This window comes from Hemiscyllium ocellatum, chromosome 23 (genome assembly GCF_020745735.1).
Source record: "Hemiscyllium ocellatum isolate sHemOce1 chromosome 23, sHemOce1.pat.X.cur, whole genome shotgun sequence".
Lineage (NCBI taxonomy): Eukaryota > Metazoa > Chordata > Chondrichthyes > Orectolobiformes > Hemiscylliidae > Hemiscyllium > Hemiscyllium ocellatum.
The window spans coordinates 57,080,822-57,099,882 of record NC_083423.1 but is presented as its reverse complement, the minus strand read 5'-3'; the positions used below and the strand labels follow the sequence as shown (position 1 = coordinate 57,099,882).

Sequence of the window (19,061 nt, the reverse complement as noted above, 5' to 3'; positions counted from 1 at the left end):
TTCCAAATCTACCCCCACCCTACCTCGTCCTAGATCCAACCCTCCACTTCTCTCTTGACCTGTCCTACCTGCTCATCTTCCTTCCCACCTATCCCCTCCACCATCCCCACCGACTTATCATATTCACCTCCTACCTGTATCCACCAATTGCTTTCCCACCTACCTTCCCCACAGCCCCACCCCCACCCTGCTATTTATCTCTCAATCCCCTTCCCCCTCCACATTCCTGATGAAGGGCCTATGCCCAAAACATCTACTGTCCGGCTTCTCAGATGCTGCCTGACCTGCTGTGCTTTTTCCAGCGCCCCACTTTTTGTCTCTGACTTTCCAGCATCTGCAATCCTCACTTTCTTCCATTGTCACAGAAATATAAAGCTATATTAAAATAGCTTGAGAGAGAGTAATTCAGAATGTGCATTAAGGGACATTTTTATTGTCTATACCCTCAGTGAACTTGACAGATTGTGGATACAATTGTTTCACTGTTTATTTCTGATGGCTGATCTGACTCAGGAAGCAGTCTCATTACCCAGTGATACAGAGAGGACCCCACTCTCTGAGTAAGGACTGAGTGAGGGAACCATATCCAGTTTCCTATTCTGCAATGATCCTCAGGAATGGAGGAGAGGGAGTATTCGATTGGCCAGTGTCAGTGGAGTCTAGTCTTTTGTCTGGAACAGCATTGACAGTCAGCTGGTGGATAGGCTGGTACTGAGCCCTAAGAGTTTATGTCAGAGTCACACAGAGACTCCTGGTCAGGCATGTTGTGCGTTTCCCAGAGTTCACGCTTGCAAGCCTGCAAGCTGCTGTCCCTCCCCACACAACATCCAACAATGTCATTGGCAGTCATTTGGAGGCCAGTGTTTGGGGGTGAATTATTCAGCTGAAGAGCTGGCCTCCAGCATTTTTTATTGAAAACGGTTATAATTAATTGGTGACCGTATGTACAATGAACATAGTGACCCTTGTCTTTTTGGAACAGGCCCTTGACTACCTGGCAATCGGTGTTCACGAACTGGCATCAATCAGTGAGAGGAGGATCGAGAGACTGTGTAACCCGTCCCTGAGTGAACTGCCTGCCTTCCTGGTTAATGAGGGGGGCCTGAACTGTGGCTTCATGATGCCACACTGTACAGCGGCCGCATTAGGTAAACACACTCACTGACTGTGGAAGTTAATGCAAAAATTCCGTGAATGCTGGAAATCTAAAGCAAACACTAAGAACAGTGGAGAAACATAAAAATATAAGAACTAGGAGCAGGAGGAAGGCCTTGCAGTCACACAGGCTTGCTCCACCATTTAATATGAACATGGCTGATCTCATCTAGGCCTCAACTCCAATTTCCTGCCCACTCTCCCTAACCCTTCCACCCATTATTCATTAAAAATGTGTATATCTCCTCCTTAACTGTATTCAGTTTCCCAGCATCCACCCCACTATGGGGGAGTGAATTCCACAGACTCAACTCCCTTTGAGATAAGTAATTCCTTTTTGTTTTAAATCTGCTAGCCCTTATTCTAAAACCTCTTGTTCTAGATTAGACTCCCTAGAATATGAAAACAGGCCCTTCGGCCCAACAGGTCCACACCGACCCTCAGAAGAGTAACTCACCCAGACCCATTCCCCTACCCTATATTTACCCCTGACTAATGCACCTATTACTATGGGCAATTTAGCACAGCCAATTGACCTGACCTGCACCCCTTTAGATTGTGGGAGGAAACCACAGCACCCAGAGGAAATCCATGCAGACACAGGGAGACTCCACACAGACAGTCGTTCAAGGTGGGAATCAAGCCCAGGTCCCTGGCACTATGAGGCAGCAGTGCTAACCACTGAGCTACCACACCACCCTGTGTGAGATTGCCCCACGTAAGAGTATATCCTTTCCAATTAGCAGTTTGGCAGTATCTAAAGACAGAGAGAGAGAGAGAGAGACAGAGGCAGACAGAGTTAATGTTTTGAGTCCAGTATGATTCTTCTGTAGAACCAACTGCTCATCTCTCAAATAAAGCAAATAAATTGTGGATTCTGCAATTTCTTGAACTAAGTGCCATGGTTTAAGAGAGAGTATGAAAACCAGAATTTCCCATGTGCTTCAGGAACTTGATGTTATGACCAAAAGAGCTCATACTTGCAGGGCCAGCTCTTTGCTCAGAGGCACTGACTCGGAGCTGGTGTCCAGTACAGAGAGGGTGGCCAAGGTACAGGACCCTATTGCTGGTTCCTAGTCAAAGGGCAGACAGCTCCACTAAGAGAGCAGGAGAATGTGATGGTGACTCAATCAATGTGACTGGAGAGGGGAGTCATTATCACTCCCTTTTGAGGAGAAACCAGTAGCTTGTCAGCGATTTGCTCCCTGTTGCAGCCTTTAGTGAAGCAAGCCCTGTGTACACTGTCCGTTGGGGTGGCGCTGCTGACTAAATGCTGCAGAACCCTCTAAATGTTTGGAAATTGAGGATTAAATGCGCAAACTGCATTTCGACACCCCAATCCCACTCTCATCATCCCCAGAAAGATACCCCGAAGTGAGCATGTGTCACTGTACTGTCCCTGTCGTGACTCTCTGTTATTTCCCTAGCTTTCCAGCCCAACTCCCTGACATTAGGAGAATCTTCTCTCCAGCAAGTCATTATAGCTCGAAAAGAAGCCACTTGGCCCATTAGTTCCTTTTTGTGTCTTTGTACAGTGGTTCAGTCAGTCTCATTCCCCTGCTTTGTGCCCACCTATTTCCCTAAAATGCTAATCTCATGTCTTTCGATTTCATCACTTCTGCAGTGACTTCCAGTCATTACCCTTCAATCTGTACAACGATTCCTTCATACGTTTCACCTCACATTATCATTCCTCTGCATCTCATGCTGCAACTTCCCGTCCAAGCCACTCGCCATCCTGACTTGGAAATACATTGTCGTTTGGTCAAGATTTTGGAACTCCCTCCCTAAGGGTATTGTGGGTCAACTTACAGCACATGGACTGCAGTGGTTCAAGAAGGCAACTCATCTCCACTTTGGAGGAGCTAGGGCTGCTCAATGCTGACATCCCATGAATTAATTCTTTAAAGACTCACTTTTAAACAATGTCCTTTATTCATTCACTGACCAGGCAGCATTTATTGCCCAGAGTGCAGTTAAGAGTAAGCCACATTGTTGTGAGTCTGGAATCACATGTAGGCCAGACCAGGTAAGGACCAGTTCCCTTCCCTAAAGGGCATGAGTGATCCAGGTCGATTTTTCCAACAATCAGCATTAGACTCTTAATTTCATTGATTTCAAATTCCACCACCTGCCACAATGGGAATCGAACCCGGGTCCCCAAACATTGTCTGGATCTCTGGGTTGATAGTCCAACAATAATACCACTAGGCCATCACCATCCCCTTCACTCCTTGTACCATCAACTAATGGAGACAAGGAAAAAGTACAACAACAAGGAATGAATTGTCTCGAAATGCAAATGGAAAGCACTAGAAGCTTCAGGCAGATCAGCCAGCATCTGGGGATAAGACAGAAAGGTTATCATTTCCTGTCAATGACCTTTAACCAGAAGCACTAACCCTTTATCAATGCTTCTTGATTTCTAAGTCCATCCAGACTCATCAATATTTTGCATCCATCTGTATAATGTTTTGTTTATTTCCAGTGAACACAGGTATAATACAGGCTAATACTTCCTCAAAGTACTGCACTGTCAGAGGTGTCATCATTTCATGAATATGTTTAACCAAGATCCTGTCTGCCCTTTCAGGTTGGTGCAAAGGATCCCACTATTTTCAAGAAGAGTAGGGGTAAGGAAGGTACTGGAGGGGTGGGGTCCTGCAAACTGTCTTGGCCAATATTCATACATCAACCAACATCACCAGAACAAGTGACCTGCTCAATGTCACGTTGCTGTGTGCAGGATTTTCCTGTGTGCAAATTGGCTGTTGCTTTTACTACATTACAAAGCTGACTACACTTCAAAACAGTGGCTGTGAAATGTTTTAGGATATCATGTAAATAAGAAACACACGCAAGCAGGAGTGGGAGTAGGCCATTCAGTCCTTCAAGCCTGCTCTGCCATGTAATAAGATCAAGCCTGGTCAGATTGTGGCCTCAACTCCATTTTTCTGTTTATCCCTCCAAACATCGTTGATTCATTCTGATCAGAAATGGGCCTGAGCCAGCCTTGATTATATTCATCTTCCGCTGCTGCCTTTAGCAAAGGAATTCCACAAGTCAACATCATTGAAGAAAATCTGAAAGAAGAAATGCCTCCTCATCTGGAGCGGCACAGTGGCTCAGTGGTTAGCACTGCTGCCTCACAGCACCAAGGTTCGATTCCAGCCTTTGGTGACTGTCTGTGTGGAGTTTGCACATACTCCCCGTGTCTGCATGGGTTCCCTCGGTTTCTTCCTACAGTCCAAAGATGTGCAGGTCAGGTGAATTGGTCATGCTAAATTGCCCATAGAGTTAGGTGCATCATTCAGGGAGAATGGGTCTGGGTGGGTTACTCTTCAGAGGGTTGGTGTAAACTAGTTGGGCCGAAGGGCCTGTTTCCATACTGTAGGGAATCTAATCTAAACTCTGGAAGACTCCTTATTTCAAAACTAATGCCCCCTAGCTCAGCGTCAAACTCTCTCAAAATCTCATATGTTTTATTAGGATCACCTCGTGTTCCTCTAAACTTCCCTGAGTATAGACCCATCGTCCTCAAGAAACATCTTCATCCCAGGAATCAGTCCAAGGACCACTCTCTGAATTGCTTCATGTACAGCCCTTAAGCAAGGAGATCAAGACAGTATTCTCAGTGTGATCTTACCACTGCTCAACAATGAAAAGTGCTATAGGAATACTATTTCTCACTTTGTTTTCTAATAAAACATGTTATGAAATTTCTTATTGATGTTGCAATGTTTAGTAATTACACACCATCACTGAAACACTGAGAACATCCAGTCACAGGCAATGACTTCTCATTTTCCCTAGTCTCCGAGAATAAGGTGCTATGCCATCCATCCTCTGTAGACTCTCTGTCCACCAGCGCTGCCACTGAGGACCATGTCTCCATGGGCGGATGGGCCGCCAGGAAAGCGCTGAGAGTTATTGAGCATGTCGAGCAAGGTAAGACTCTGTTATCGGGATTGTCATGTCAAACAATAAAACTAAGAGCAAGAGTAGGTTATTCAGCCCTTTGAGTATGCTCCACCATTCAATAGGATCTTGGCTGATCCTCAATCTCTCTGCCATATGTTCTGAAGGTGTAAACGTATACTGTACCTTTAAGAGAGTTAAAAGCTAGCAGAACTACCTGACAGCACCAAATGTTCTGAACAAGACACAATGTAACCTTTTGGTCCAGTAGCTAGAGTAGTTCGTTGCCTGGAGACAAAAAAAAAATCGAATGCAGCCGATCAGTTTAAATTATACCCCCCAAAAAACCAAACTCCAATCAAGTTTGAATTTAGTATATTGATAATATTAAAAGCCAATGACACAATCCGATGCTTTGGGGGTATAAGACCAGGGAAAAATTGTACAGTTGAGGGAGAAGCCACAACACATGCAGTCTGCCCGCAAAGTAGCTCTCTTAAAGGTACCTTTATCTATCAATGACCTGTAAAACAGAAATCTCTAAAAAGAAGAAAAGAAGGCACAGAAAGACATAAAAAGAAGATTCAACAGCTGGATGATTTTGAAATTTGAATTTTTGGTAAATCTTAATCGGAGGTTTAATCAGACTGGTATTGTCAAAGGGGAAGGTAAAAGATAAGTTAGAGAAAGGAGTTGTAAATTGTTGTTAGTTAATTATTCTGTTATACTTTAAGAAATAAAGTTGTTAATTTGTACTTTAAATAGTGATCTTTGGGATAGTTCTTGGCCTCTCAAATTTTTACAGATTACCTCACAGGGTAAATCTTTTCTGTGTTGCTGGTTTAAAATAGCAGGGAGAGGAGTTACCCTGTGTCATAACACATCTCTCCATTTTCTCTCCATACTCCTTGATGCCTTTAAGATCTAAATATTTACCTATCTCTTTCTTGAATATATTCTGTGACTTAGCCTTCTGTGGTAGACAGTTCCACAGGTTCATTATCCTTCAATTGAAGAAATCCTTTCTCATCTCAGTCTGAAGTAGTCTGACCCAATATTGAACAGTGGCTCAGTGGTTAGCACTGCTGCCTCACAATACCTGTGACCCTAGTTCAATTCCACCTTTGGACAACTGTCTGTGTAGAGTTTGCACATTCTCCCTATGTTTGCATGGGTTTCCTTTGGGTGCCCCAGTTTCATTATAGTCCAAAGATGTGCAGGTAATACTAAATTGCTCATAGTGTCCAGGCATGTGATAGCCACACAGAATGCAGGGTTATAGGAGATGGATCCAGATGGGAAGCTCTTTGGAAGGTCAGTGTGGCTTAGGTGGGCTGAATAACCTGTTTGCACACCATAGAGATTCTATATCCTGAGTCTATGACCCCTGTTTTTAGACTCCCCAGCCAGTGAAAACATCTAGCCTGTGCAATCAAATTCAAATTTTAACCACTGAGCCACAGTGCCAGCTGTTGGGGGTATGGGAAAGAATGACACGTGACCTTATAATGGTTTATAAAATCATGATGGGCATGAATAGGATAAATAGCCAAGGTCTTTTACCCAGGGGAGGATAGTCCAAAACCAGATGATGTAGGTTTAAGACGAGAGAGGAAAGATTCAAGAGGGACCTGCGGGGCAACCTTTTCATGCAGAGAATAGTGAGTGTATGGAATGAGCTGTCAGAAGATGTAGTGGAGGCTGGTACAATTACATTTAAAAGGAATCTGGATGGGTATATGAATAGGAAGGCTTTGGAGAAATAGGGACCAAATGCTGGCAAATGGGGCTAGATTAATTTAGAATATCTGGTCAGTGTGGACAAGTTGGCGCAAAGGGTCTGTTTCCATGCTGCACACCTCCACGACTCTGTCATGTATCGTTCTTTGACCCATTGCCAATATATTGTTCATAACATTCCTTGAAAAGTTAAAGGCACCATATAAATTCAAATTTGGTCAGTTGGCATCAAGCTGAACTAGCTAAATGTTAGATTGACAATCTGCTGTGGGAACAATTTTCTTCCAGTTCTTGCTATCGAACTCCTTGCAGCATGTCAGGCTTTTGAGTTCCTGCGTCCACTGCACACGACGGAGCCGTTGGAGAGAGTCTACCAGCTGGTTCGCTCAGTGGTGAAGTAAGTTAAACTCAAACTCAAACATTTCAAGGAATCAGTGTCAAAAAATCAAGCATTTCTGTTGTTAAAGGTTCCTGATCTACTGTTCAAGTAGACTTCCAGAAGGAAGTAGCAAGTAGAAAAGAGAATCAGAAAATATATGAAACACGTGGACTCTGGTCCTATGCTAGATTCTGAAGTTTAAGTCTTGCTTGTTGTCTTTCTGCTTCTGTTTTGCAGGCCTTTAGTTAAGGATCGATTTATGGCCCCGGATTTTGAAATTGTTCGGCAGCTGCTGATTGAGGAAAAGGTGTGTTTTTTAAAATTTCCGTCATGTAGTCTGGGTCAGCAGCATTTGTTGCCCAGCCCTAATTGGTCTTGGACTGAGTGGCTCTCTAGATCATTTCAGAGGGCAGTCAAGAATCAACCACATTGCTGTGGTCTGGAGTCACATGTCCATCAGACCAGGTAAGGACGGTAGATTTCCTTCCCTAAAGGACATCAGAAAACCAGATGGATGAACCAGCCAGATTTTTAATCAGGAAGGTAATTGAGGAAAAGACAGGAATGTAGAGTTGAATGTGATCAGATCAGCCACAATCTCATTGAATGGCAGAGTAGACTCAATGGGCTGAATGGCCTACCCCTGCTCTGCCCCATTCCGAAGAAGGGCCAGGGAACCCAAAATGTTAATTCTGTTTTTTTCTCCGCAGATGCTGCCAGACCTACTGAGTTTCTCCAGCAATTTCTGTTTTTGAAACTAATAAAATATTTGTTTGCTTCATCAGTTCAGGTGTAGAGCTAGAGAAATAAATGACTAAACCCAGGCCATGATCACTGAGGAATGCGGTAGAGCCCATGGCTGTTGGGCTTAACTCACAATGACCTTTGTTCACCTCTGAACTCTGAGACGGCCCAGTGGAATTCACATGAACATGGGAGCTGCGAGTTAAGATAGGATTGGGGGATGGGGTGGAGGAGGTAAATGGTGGCTATCTGAACAGCTCAGGCTCGCACACTCATTCACACACACTCCTCACACTCACAAATTTGCTCACCTTCATTCTTCCTTCCCCACACACAGTCACACACATACATCTGCTTATCCTCTCCCATTCATACACAATCACTCTCTCAATCATTTCCTCACAAATACACTCTCACTCACTCTCTCATGCACACATTCACAGAATCCCTACAGTGTGGAAGCAGGCCATTCAGCCAATCCATACCAACCCCTCTGAAGACCACTCTCCTTAGCCTATCTCTGTAACCCTGCATTTCCCATGGCTAATCCACCTAGCCTGCACAGCCCTGGACACTATGGGCAATTTAGCACAGCCACTCCACCTAACCTGCACATTTTTCGACAGTGAGAGGAAACTGGAGCACCCAGAGGAAACCCATGTGGACATGGGGAGAACGTGCAAAATCCACACAGACAGTCACCCAAATGTTGGAATTGAACCCAGGTCCCTGGTGCCGTGAGGCAGCAGTGCTAAACAATGAGCCACTGTGATGCCCTCGCACACACACAAACACACACACACACACTGAAACAAACATGGAAAGGCACACTGAAACAGAAAATATAGACAAGCTCAGACACACAGGACACTTGCTTATCAGGTCAGGCAGCATCCAAGGAGCAGGAAAGTCGATGTTTCAGGCATAAGCCCTTCACATTCCCGAAACATCGACTCCCCTGCTCCTTAGATGCTGCTGGACCTGCTCTGCTTTTCCAGCACCACATCTTTTGACTCTGATCTACAGCATCTGCAGTCCTCACTTTTTCTTCATCTTGCTTATCAATCAGACTGTAAAGGACAGTATTTCAAAAGCACCTTTCACATTATTAACAGCTTGTTAGATTTAATGGATTTCTGTTGGCGTCTACACTTCTGTATTCTAGGAAACAAAATAGCTAATTTTCACATACTACAAATTCCCACAAAAGCAACGAGAAAATTATCAGATAAGCTATTAATCTATATGAAATCTGTGTATGCATGTCAGCATATGTCTATGTTTCAGTATATGTTTCAGTGTGTGCTATTTTTTGCCAGCCATTAGTCTAGTGTTAATGTCCTGATTGTGAGTTTTGCTTTTTTTAAGTACAAAAGCAAGGTTTATCAAGAAAAAATAAAGGAGTTAAAATCCATTCCTAAATCTGCTTTCCACTGCAGCTGTGGATTCTGGAATTGGGATTTGCATTTGGGTAGGGAGATTGCAATTTTCATTGAAAGAATAGATGAGTCAGTGAGAAGGTCAAACACAACAATGACCATAACACCTCCATGTTGAGTGATTTCTGGAGAGTTTGGTGGCCATATTACATTATCTCCTAGATATATAAAAATGTCCTAGTAAATTGCCGAGGGATTGGGTTCAGCTCCAACTGGGGACAGGAAGCTTGTGAACTGATTTTTAACAAATTTGTGAAATGCTGGTCTAACTGTTATATCCACAATGGTTTCTGTTCACAGGTTTGGCAAACAGTACAACCATATATTGAACACCATGAGTCACCTCAAATACCAGAATAGACAGAGTACAGAGTCCAAGCATTCTGCCAATAGGTGTGAGCCACCATAATAAATCACAACATGATCAGAAATATTAATAAACAGTGACAGAGAATTGCAGTATCTGAAAAGGACAACTGAAAGGAAGACGGACACCTTGTATAGTTTGAAGGTATAGAGATTGTTAGCCTCCTGTCATAGCAATAGAGTGATGATTCCTAAGATTTTGCCTCTCATTCCAGACTCTGTTCCCGGTATTAATGTTAAAAGTTCACTCGCAGGATGTGGGCATTGAACATGGAACATGAGCCAATACAGCACAGGAACAGGCCCTTTGGCCCATCATGTCTATGCTGACCATATGCTAATCTAAACTAATCCCATCTGCCTGCTATCTCTTCTTCCCCAAGGAATTTTTGAATACTTTAAAATCCAAAGAGAAGATGTTTGGATTTTCACCAGTTTCCCCATTTCCCCTCCCCCCACATTATCCCAGTCCCAAGCCCTCTTGACCTGTCCATCACCTTTCCCATCTATACGCTCCACCCTCCTCTTCCAACCTATCACCTTCTCCCTCACCTTCATCTACCTATTGCACTCTTAGCTACCTTACCCCCCAATTCCGCCCCCTTTCCATTTATCTTTCAGCCCTCCCTGGCCCACAAGCCTCGTTCCTGATGAAGGGCTTATGATTCTCCTGCTCCTTGGATGCTGCCTGACCTGCTGTGCTTTTCCAGCACCACACACTCAACACCGATTTCCAGCATCTTCAGTCCTCACTTTCTCCTAGAAAATATTTGGGAGCAAGCAACTAGCAAAACTGGCATTTTGCCCATCACAAGACATCCATGAAGGTGATGATGGAAGATTTACTTGACTTACTGCAGTCTGTGTATAGTCTTGACCCGCCCATTCATTCATGATTTCTATTTTCCGCATTTGCACAGGCGACCCCACGTCACAAACAATGCTCTGTTTTCAGTATCATTGTAAATCAATTTGTACACAAGTCAGAGCACAATATAAAATAACAACTCACAAGTACTAACAAATGTTCACACATTGGATCCTTAAAATTAATATGAGATCTCGTTTGTAAGTACGAGCTTTTGAACATTCATAAAGCAGGACCCCCTCTCCCCTTACTGATTTCGCTGTTATGTAATTACAGGTTAAATTGAATCATTAACCTTGTTCCTATCCACTTGAATATCTCATATTTCCAGAAGGTCACACTCTGTTACTAATGTTTCATCAATGAAGATATTTGAGATTCTGACCTTTCCAGTTCACTGTGATGTCTGAGACTGAGGCTAACTCAGCCATTTTCTGCAACAGTCTTTCCCTTTGTCTTCCTTGTACCTCCTGATACTCTAGTTGGCACTCTACAGCATCACTGATTAATCTGTCATTACTTAGACCTATTTCCACCTCCCTAACATGACCTGACTCTTTGTCTATATCAGCTAATTTACCGAAACCCTTATACAGCTTTACTTAACCCTATGCTTAACTTCCCAACACATTTGGTTGTACATCCAGCTCTCAGCCTCTGTAAGCTTCAACACATTTAAAAACACTGCTGGCCTGTATCCTAACTCAACCCAGTGCTTGTAGACCTACATTACCTCTTGTTTAAAGAGGACTTCCATGTTAAAATTCTTTATATTGAAATCGCTGTGTGGCTCCCTCAACCCTCTCTAGATATGTCATTTCATCAATCACATAAAAACCTCTAAGATATCTGCGCTCCTCCAATTTGCACATTCCTGATTATCATTGGTCCACTACTTTCTGCTGTGCCTTCAGCTGCTGCCAGAATCCTTTTTTTCCCAATCTCTTCATCTCTCTATCCCTATCCCTTTTGGAAATTCTTAAAATCTACCTCTTTTGGTACAATCCAGTGCAGGCAGATCATACTATACAAAATGTAATATGGTAATAGAAAAGAGTGAAGAATACAACGTTACAGCTACAGAGAAGGTACACAAAAAACAAGATCAATATTAAATGTAAAATTTGAGAAGTCCATTCAGAAATCTAATAACAGTGAGGAAGAAGCTACTCTTATATCTGTTGGTATGTGTGTTTAAGTTTTTGTATCTTCTGCACCATGGAAGAAGTTGGAAGAGATTGTAACCAGGGTGGGAGAGGTGTTTGATGATGTTGGCTGCCTTTCCAAGGTAGCATGAAGTACACATGGAGTCAATGGATGAAAGCTTAGCTTGCGTGATAGACTTGGCTATGTTCACAACTCTCTGTAGACCTATCCTAATATTTGCATTTGTTTAATAATCATTCCTGCAAACTGCTTTGAGTTATTTACTGTGTTGAGGTATTTTACATAGATAACCTACAGGACTCTGACACTGATTTCTAGGTACCTAATCCAATATCTGGTCCCAGTCCAGCATTTGAGGCTGGACCTTCCTCATTTCAAAACACTTTTCTTCAAATTTCTCACTAAATTGACTTAGAGTCATAGTCATAGAAATGTACAGCACAGAAACAGACCCTTCGGTCCATCTTGTCCATGCCGACCAGATATCCCAACCCAATCTGGTCCCATGTGCCAGCACTTGGCCCATATCCCTCCAAACCCTTCCTATTCATATACCCATCCAAATGCCTTTTAAATGTTGCAATTGTACTTGCTTCCACCCACCTCCTCTGGCAGCTCATTCCATCCCGTACCACCCTATGTGTGAAAAAGTTGCCCCTTAGGTCTCTTTTATATCTTTCCCCTCTCACCCTAAACCTATGCCCTCTAGTTTTGGACTCCTTAGCCCAGGGAAAAGACTTTGTCAATTTATCCTATTCATGCCCCTCATGATTTTATAAACCTCTATAAGGTCACCCCTCAGCCTATGACACTCGAGGGAAAACAGCCCCAGCCAATTCAATCTCTTCTTATAGCTCAAATCCTTCAACCCTGGCAAAATCCTTGTCAATCTTTTCTGAACCCTTTCAAGTTTCACAACATCTTTCCAAAAGGAAGGAGACCAGAATTGCATGCAATATTCCAAATGTGGCCTAATGAATGTCCTGTACAGCCGTAACATGACCTCTCAACTCCTTTACTCAATGTTCTGACCAATAAAGTAAAGCATACCAAACACCTTCTTCACCATCCTATCTACTTGCAACTCAACTTTCAAGGAGCTATGAACCTGCACTCCAAGGTCTCTTTGTTCAGCAACACTCCCTAGGACCTTACCATTAAGAGTATAAGTTCTGCTAAGACTTGCTTTCCCACAATGAAGCACTTCCCATTTATCTAAATTAAAATCCATCTGCCACTTCTCAGCTCATAGGCCCATCTGATCAAGATTCCGTTGTAATCTGAGGTAACCTTCTTCACAGTCCACTATACCACCAATCTTGGTGTCATCTGCAAACTTACTAACTATATCTATAAGTTAATACCTTAACCTCCCACGCTCCAGGGAAAAATGTCTCAGCCTATGCTATATTTCCTGAGAACTCAAACTCTCCAGTCTCGGTAACATCCTTGTTCATATCCAAATCATTTATATAATTGACAAAAAGTAGTGCACCCAGCACTGATCCTTGTGGCACTCTACTGGTCACAGGCCTCCAGTCTGAAAAACAATCCTCCACCACTACCCTCTGTATTCTACCTTTGAGCCATTTCTGAATCCAAATGGCTAGTTGTCCCTGTATTCCATGAGATCTAACCTTGCTAGCCAGTGTCCCATGGGGAACCTTGTCGAATGCCTTACTGAAGTCCAGATAGATCTGTCCTCATCAATCTTCTTACTCAGAACATTCAGTAGTTTAAACAGCCTTTCATGTGCAAAATTTCTCAACAACTTTCAGGAAATCTAGGAACACTTCAATATGGCACAGTCTACAAGTCTGTTGGTCAGAATTTTTATTGCTTGTGTAGACACATCATCAGTTGGACTTGCACAGGCTTTCTGTATTTTCAATTTGATTGCAGCATTTGCCATTCTTCTTTCTTTGTCTCTGTAATATGAAGAGAAAATTGCCTTTGTTCTTTTGTTTGTCAGTACTGGAGTAACAGGTCTATAAATAAAAAAGTAAAATATTGACCGTTTGAGCCCATATCTCAAATGAGCCTGCACTATTTGATTACTGTGTCAACATTAATATATACATAGTCATAAAGCACAGCCTAACTTGTCCATACCAACTTGGTTTACTAAACTGGACTAGCCCCATTTGCCTGCATTTGGCCAATATCTCTCCAAAGCTTTCCAACCCATGTACCTGTCCATATGTCTTTTCAATGTTGTAATTGTAGTTGCCTCTACCACTTTCTCTGGCAGCTCGTTCCATATGCACAACACCCTCTGTGTGAAAAGGTTGCCCCTCAGGTCCCTTTTAAAGCTTCCCCTCCCATCTTAAACCCATGCCCTCTGATTTTGGACTCCCTACCCTGGGGAAAAGATGTTAGCTATTTACCTCATCTATGGCCCTCATGATTTTATAAACCTCTGTAAATTAATCCCTTAACCTCCCACGTTCCAGGGAAAAATGCCTCAGGCTATCCTATATTTCCTGAGAACTTAAACCCTCCAGTCTCGGTAACATCCTTGTAAATCTTTTTGCACCCTTTCCAGTTTAATAGCATCTGCCTTTATGATTGTGAGAAGACTTGTAGCTCAGGTTGATGTTCTGGTTGTAGTTTAGCTTGCTGAGCTAGTGGGTTTGTTTTCAGGCATTTCGTCACCATGCTAGGTAACATTTCTATTTATGTATCTTGGTTTGTTACAGGTGGGTGATATAATTTCTGGTTCTTTATCTCAGAGGTTGGTAAATGGGGTCTAAATCGAGTTATTGATGGAGTTCTGGTTTGAATGCTAGAACTCTAGGAATTCCCGTGTGTGTCTCTGTTTAGCCTGTCCTAGGATGGATGTGTTGTCCCAGTAAAAGTGGCATCCTCCTTCATCTGTGTGTAAGGATACTAGTGAGACGCGGTCATGTCTTTTGGTGGCTAGTTAGTGTTTGTGCATCCTGGTGGCTAGTTTTCTGCCTGTCGGTCCAATGTAATGTTTGTTGCAGTCTTTGCATAGTATTTTGTAAATGACATTTATTTTGCTGATGTCCTTTAGGTTCATCAGCCGCTGTTTTAGTTTGTTGGAAGGTTTGTAGGCTGCCATGATGCCAACGGGTCGGAGTAGTCTGAAAGTCATTTCAGAGATGTCTTTGATGTATGGTAATGTGGCTAGAGTTTCCGGGCACATTGTGTCAGCTTGTTTTGGTTTATTGTTGAGAAATCGGCGGACTGTTTTATTGGTTATCTGTTGTTCTTGAATACGCAGTACAGGTATTTTTCTTCTGCTGCTCATTGTTCCTGGGTGCTGCAGTGTGTTGTGACCTATTTAAATAATGTCCTGATGCAGCTCCATTTGTGGGTGTTGGGATGATTGCTTCTGTAGCTAAGTATCTGGTCAGTGTATGTTGCTTTCCTGGAGATGCTGGTCTGCAGTTCTCCATTAATTGTTCGTTCCACTGTGACATCTAAGAAGGGGAGTCTGTGGTTGTTCTCCTCCTCTTTTGTGAATTTGATGCCAGTAAGGATATTATTGATGGTCTTGAAGGTTTCCTCTAATTTGTTCCATTTTGTGATGACAAAGGTGTCATCCCTGAAGCAGACCCAAAGTTTGGGTTGGATCGTGAGGAGGGTGGGGGCACACTGTTCGTTCGACATCAGACAGACAGGCAGAAAACTAGCTACCAGGATACACAAACACCAATTAGCCACCAAAAGACATGACCCACTATCACTAGTATCCTTACATACAGACAAAGGACACCACTTCGACTGGGACAACATATCCATCTAAGATTCCCTACAGTATGGAAACAGGCCCTTCAGCCCAACAAGTCCACACCAAACCTCCAAAGAGTAACCCACCCAGACCCATTCCCCTATCCTATATTTATCGCTGACTAATGCACCCAACACTGTGGGCAATTTTGCATAGTCAATTCGCCTGACCTGCACATCTTTGGATTGTGGGAGGAAACAGGATCACCCGGAGGAAACCCACACAGACACGGGGAGAATGTGCAAACTCTGCACAGACAGTCGCCCAAGACAGGAATCGAACTCAAGTGTCTGGCTCTGTGAAGCAGCAGTGTTAACCACTGAGCCACTGTGCTGCCCCATCCATGCTAGGACAGGCTAAACAGAGACTGCACAGGAATTCCTCGAGGCCTGGCAGTCAAATCAGAAATCCATCAATAAACGCATCGATTTGGACCCCATTTACCAACCTCTGAGAAAAAGAACCGGAAATGATATCACCCACCTTAAGAGACCAAGACACATAAATAGAAAGTGGGACATAACACCAGCGCTTCACCGGAGGCTCACTGATGATGTTACCTAGCATGGAGATGAAATGAAATATCTGAAAACAAACCTTCCAGCTCAGCGACCAAACTTAACCTGAGCATCCTCCCTGTAGCTGGGTGACTTGAATTGTACACAGTACTTCAAATTGTAGCCTTACCAATATCTTGTACAGCAGTAACATGACATCCCAACTCTTCCACTCAATGCTCTGATCAATGAAAGCAAGCATGCCAGACACTGTTGTCACCACCTTGCATACATGTGACACCACTTTCAAAGAACTATGTTCCTGCAATCTGAGGTCTCTCTGTTTGACAACACTCCCCAGGTCACGCCACACCGCCGCCCCCCTTAACTGTATACGTTCTGCCAGGGTTTGTCTTACCAAAATGCAACACCTCACATTTATCTTCTTCAATCAATCTTTTTGGACAGAAAATAGAAGGGACTTAGGGCTTTTGCCCGAAACGTCGATTTTCCTGCTCCTCGGATGCTGCCTGAACTGCTGTGCTTTACCAGCACCAATCTAATCTAGAGTCTGGATTCCAGCATCTGCAGTCATTGTTTTTACCCAGAAGAGACTTAAAGCCTGACCTTCTAGCTCAGAAGTCGCAATATTACCACCACACCACGATTCCCTTGTCAATATTAATACCGTAACAAAGCAGATAAAATTCCACTATTTCTTTCAAATGCTGGGCCCGTACTCTGTGAATCCATTTGATGAATATTGGTCCTGTTTTAAAATTGGGGCAGTAATCACTCGGATCGTGAAAGAGAGAGTGCTCGTTTGGAGTATACAGCAACCTCCTAGTGATGTGGTTGTGACTCACAGAATCAGACTGCTTTGTTGCATTGAACATGGTACATCACAGTTGGCATTTACCAAACCAAGATCAATCGATTCCCAACAAAACTGTTCGGGCGATCAGTGTGGGGTCAATGGGCAGAATCGCCTGCTTCCACACTGTATGGGTTATATGGTTCCATGGACTTCCCTCAACCTTTCAATAACATTTTGTTTTTTGGAGGGGAATAAATTGTAATGTAGCCTCCAGTTTTGATTCATTCTCTGAATCGGACATTAATTGCCCAGTGCAATTAACCTGGGAATGTGGTGCTGGGTCAGTCAAACCGGGTCAGGTGCCAGACAAATAGACATCACCCTGAACCATCATCTATCAACCCCCACACATTCCGATATTGGGGAGCACCCGCTATTATCAGTGAATTCGCTGTATGCAGGAATTCTAAACTGGTGGTGAGACACAGCTGGTTAATTCCACCACACACTGGCCATCCTGGAGAATCTATATGAGAGCCAGGCTGTAGCACACTGCTCTACAGTTACAAAGAGCACTTCCACTGTGTCATTACTCACTGGGGCAGGGCACTGAAAATCAAGCCCACTGTTCACAGTGTCAACAATAATATGATGAAGGAGCGTCGCTCCGAAAGCTAGTGTGCTTCCAATTAAACCTGTTGGACTATAACCTGGTGTTGTGCGATTTTTAACTTTGTACACCCCAGTCCAACACCGGCATCTCCAAATCAGAACAATAATATGAAAAGCTTTAGTCAAACTGCCCAAAGTCCCCAATTTATTGGACTGACAAACTCAGGTTACAAGAAAACACTCACAAGCTTTGTGTGTTAACGAGAGTAGCTGTTCGTGGCAAAGTTTTCAATTTAAGTGGATGCTTTCAAAGGGTTCCAGGAAAATCAAGTGGAATTTTCAATTCCTTGTGTAATTCCTTTGGGGGCTGCTATGATGGGGTTCCTGTGCACTCCTCCTTCCTGTACTGGAACAAAGACTGAACAAGAGCTGATGAAGGGCTTCTGCCTGAAATGTTGATTCTTCTGCTCCTCAGATGCTGCCCAACCTGCTGTGCCAGCACCACAATTTTTGACTCTGGTCTCCAGGATCTGCAGTTCTGACTTTCTCCTGGAACAAAGACCGTCTGGTTGGATGGTGGTCCTGGCCATCATGTTCTCCATCTCTGAGATCATGAAGCCAACATATCAGGGTGGAATTGCACAGCTCTTAGGGGATAGGCCATGAGGATGGAAGCCGACCCAAGAATGTGTCACGATGGGAGAGTATGTCTAAACCTACATATGAATCAGGGATAGGAGTAAGCCATTCAGTCCTTTGAACCTGCTTCACCATTCACTAAGATCTAAGATCCAACTCCATTTGCTCCTGCAATCCCCCATCCCCCATCACCAAAAATGATTACCTTTGGTGAGAGGTTCCTGTTGTAGCAATGGTGCTGCTGAACCGCACCAAACCCCATCTTAATCTCAGCTGGGTACTGGCTGACAGGGTAGCTCAGCCCCCAAGGCAATTTACCTAATTAGGGGAGTGTGTGCCACCCTCCTCCAAATGCAGTCCCACCAAAGACCTCCACTCCCATATTTTGGATCAGTTACAGGCAGAGAATGGTGTGTTGTGTATCAGTATTTCAGTCTTCCTTTAGAGATAGGCTTCTGATACCATCACTGTGTCATAGCCTGTGAACTGAGGGGATAGAGATCTCATGTTGGTGGTGGAGGGAGTGGATGTGGTGCCAATCAAGTGGGCTGATTTATCCTGGATGGCATCAAGCTTGTTGATGTTGCACTCATCCAGGCAAATGGGGAATATTCCATCAAACTCCTGACTTGTGCTTTGTAGATGGTGGCCAGGAATGGGGAGTCAGGAGATGAGTGACTTGCTGCAGTATTCCTAGTATCTGCTCTGCTGTTGTAGCCAATGTATTTATATGGCTAATCCTGTTCAGTTTGTTTTCAGTGGTAACCCCAGGATGTTGACAGTGGGGGATTCATTGGTAACACCATTTAATGACAAGGTACAATGATTAGATTATCTCCTTGGAGATGGTCATTGCCTGGCATATGTGTGGTCTGAATATTACTTGTCACCTCAAATCTTGTTACATTTGATTGTGGATTGTGTCAGTATCTGAGGAGTTGAAAATGGTGCTGACCATTTGCT

General features: G+C 43.5%; 1 pseudogene; it reads left to right on the top strand.

Moving 5' to 3' along the window:
* LOC132826825 (histidine ammonia-lyase-like) overlaps positions 1 to 9,735 on the top strand; it is a 31,082-nt pseudogene extending 21,347 nt beyond the window's left edge.
* The last annotated feature ends 9,326 nt before the right edge of the window (positions 9,736 to 19,061 follow it).